Below are 3,146 nucleotides of genomic sequence, written 5' to 3'. Positions count from 1 at the left end.
AAATTTTTTTTGTTTACACTTTCTGTAAGGCTGGATATGGTGTGGAATATTTGTCCCTCATAGAAAACTATTAACATAACATCAGTAAAAGAGGTTTGCAAGAAGTAACCTTATTAAGTAAGGGAAGTGCTGGAGATTAGGAGGAAGCAAATTATTTTAGGAACTTAATGATGTATGCTCTGGAAAGCCAATCTCTTATGAGATACTTGAATAGTAACTTTGGCCTTCCTTTACTTCTTAAAGACTAGGGTGATTCTTTTGATTGAGTCATTGAAGGCTTGTTTTACTTGCTTATTTCTCAAGGTGTAAATGAAGGGGTTCAACATAGGAGCAATGGAAGTAATTAGTACTATTACAGCCTTATTAATAGCCACTGATTCTTTTGCTGAAGGTTTGACATAGATGAAGATACAGCTTCCATAGGTGATGGAAACCACAATCATGTGGGAAGAACAGGTAGAAAAGGCTTTTTTCCTTTGCTGGGCAGAAGGGAATCTTACAATAGTCTTGATTATATATACATAGGAGAGCACTACACAAAGAAGAGTTGTGATGAAGGTCAACACAGCACAGACTATAACCATCTGCTCAATGACCCACGTGTCTGAGCATGAAATCTTCAGGAAGGGAGATACATCGCAGAGAAAGCTATCAATGATATTAGAGTCACAGAATTCCAGCTTTTGGCTCAAGCTAAATGGTGGGAGTATGATTAACAAGCCAGCCATCCAACAGGAAAGGATGAATCTTCTGCAGACTCTGCTGCTCATGATGGTCATGTAATGCAGGGGTTTGCAGATGGCCACGTAGCGGTCATAGGACATGGAGGCCAGGAGAAAAAATTCAGTTACTCCAAAAAGATCAGTAAAAAATGCTTGCATGGCACAAGCACAGTAGGTAATAGTCTTGTCCCCTTTTGATAGGTTATATAAGTATCTAGGAATACAAGCTGATGTGAACAAGATCTCTAAGAAGGAAAAATTTTGTAGAAAAAAGTACATTGGTATTTTAAGATGAGAGTCTACTAACATAAGTAAGATGATAGTCAGGTTCCCAGTTACACTTAATAAGTAGGCAAAAAATAGAAATATTGAAAGCAGACCCTGAAGGTGTGGATCATCTGTCAGTCAAAGTAGAATGAATGCTGTTACTGTGTGGTTTCCCATAATGTATCTTCTGATTTTTGTCCAGTTTTCATGAAAAAAATCAGTTATGTTATTAGAATATAGGGATGTCAAAGTTCAGTAGCGATCAACAATGACACACAGATAACTGGTTCACAAGAAATTTATTTTTTAATTTCAAAATTAATGTTAATGTATTGGTGGACTTAGGTTGTATCGTTTTGTAGTTTTTGAAATTTCTTATAGATCAATTTAACTATGCCACAATGCAATAATTTGTAGATTCTATATTTCCATTGCATTTTTCTAAATTTATTTTAAATTTTTGTTTATATTCTATATAGGTTTTATTGGCAATGCATTACAATGCCATCAATATTTAAAATTTTTTTCCTCTCATACATCTTTTCTATTTTGAAGCTGAAATCTTAAAGTTCACTAACAGTTTCATATCTTTGCTTGAGCTTAGTCCTTGATAAATCACAATTACATAACAAATAAGTTGGACTTGCTATAAAGACTCTCCAAAATGCATTATCATTTATAATTTTATGTTCAACTCCTATAATAAAACAAGGTTTTTGTCACACTGTACATAAAGTATATATACATTTTGGCGGGGTATATGAATTAAGTCCTCAGATTTCAAATAGAATTACGTGTGATAATTCTTCAGCTGTGTATCCAATAGTGATCTCTTTTTTAAAATTGAGTTGTAAATAGCCACACATACCTCATATTGCACACATGCAAAGTTGATTTCATGGACTCTACCCCTATCTTCTTCTTTCCATATGTTTCCTCTAATAAACTTAATGGGTTACAGTAATTGAACTCACCCAACAGGCTAAATGTTGTATAATGACTTCACAGGCAGATATGTCTAGACCAATTGCACCACCAATTCTATCCCTTTTTCGACTCTATCTTTTCTTAACATTTCTAGAATTCACCCTGAGGACACTCATTTCTCTTTGATTTTCAGCCTAGGCATTATTTAATTTGGGTCTTTTGAAACCCAGGAGCTATGGTTGGATCCCCAAATTTCCATTTATGCATCATTGTCAAACAATGCTTATTTCTACCATGGTAGTTACCTTGAGAACATAAAACTCTAGAGATTAGAAACTGTGTGTGTTTTTCTATTTTTTTCTCGTGGGGGATAACCAAGAAAACTAACACAACCCAAGCATGTAGTCAATGCCTAGCAAATGGTTATTAGTTGAATGCCAACAACAATATTTTTCTCCAGACACATGAAAAAGCTTTCATCTTTCCTATTTGGACTTTTTCTTGATTTTTCTAACACTGGGTATATATTTTTTTAAATCTATGCCCTTGGCTCTCATTTTTTGAGTTTTATTTATTTGTGTTTGTTTGTTTGTTTATTGCATTCAAGCAGAATGTTGGCTACTGAATTAGTCATACCACAAAGCTGTCACATTCTCTGCTAATATTAATTACCAAAGGGATAACTGGCTTCTCTTCCTTACCTTATCTGCTGTATGAATGAGTATTTGAATCTCCATTTTGCTTCCTTGAGATATCTGTCACTAAGATAACAAAATAATAAGTCAACTTTGCAATACTATGTTTGAGTCAATACCTCCTTTATAGTTTTTTCAGTTCCCACTAATTGATTACAATAATAGTAATCAATTAAACATTTTCAGTGTCTTTAGTGAATGAAATCACATCAGTGAATGAAAACAGATTTTCCTGGGAGACCCAGCAACAACGTATTCAATCCATTGATTAAAATATCCTTTTCTTACTGGGGTGGGTATAGGGCCAACCCCAACTGTACACTCAGTTCTCACATTTATGACACTATTCAAAAGAAATATCATTAGCCAGGTTCTTGGTTTTCTTGAGAGCTGGAACTCTGAAAGGTAAAAGGATCACACAGGGAACAGCCTCAATGGATCACATTAAGAGGTAGTGAAGACCCACCTCAGGAACTCATCTACTTTGAATCCTGTTTCTTCAGCTCACAGACACCAAATGCTCCACTACAATATT

General features: G+C 34.7%; 1 pseudogene; it reads right to left on the bottom strand.

Moving 5' to 3' along the window:
• Nucleotides 1–230: 230 nt before the first annotated feature.
• On the bottom strand, nucleotides 231–1,166 carry LOC130685143 (olfactory receptor 6C2-like; annotated as a pseudogene).
• Nucleotides 1,167–3,146: the final 1,980 nt, after the last annotated feature.

The sequence above is a fragment of the Manis pentadactyla genome, chromosome 10 (genome assembly GCF_030020395.1).
Source record: "Manis pentadactyla isolate mManPen7 chromosome 10, mManPen7.hap1, whole genome shotgun sequence".
NCBI lineage: Eukaryota > Metazoa > Chordata > Mammalia > Pholidota > Manidae > Manis > Manis pentadactyla.
The sequence above is the reverse complement of the archived record's forward strand: the minus strand, read 5'-3'. Positions and strand labels throughout refer to the sequence as shown.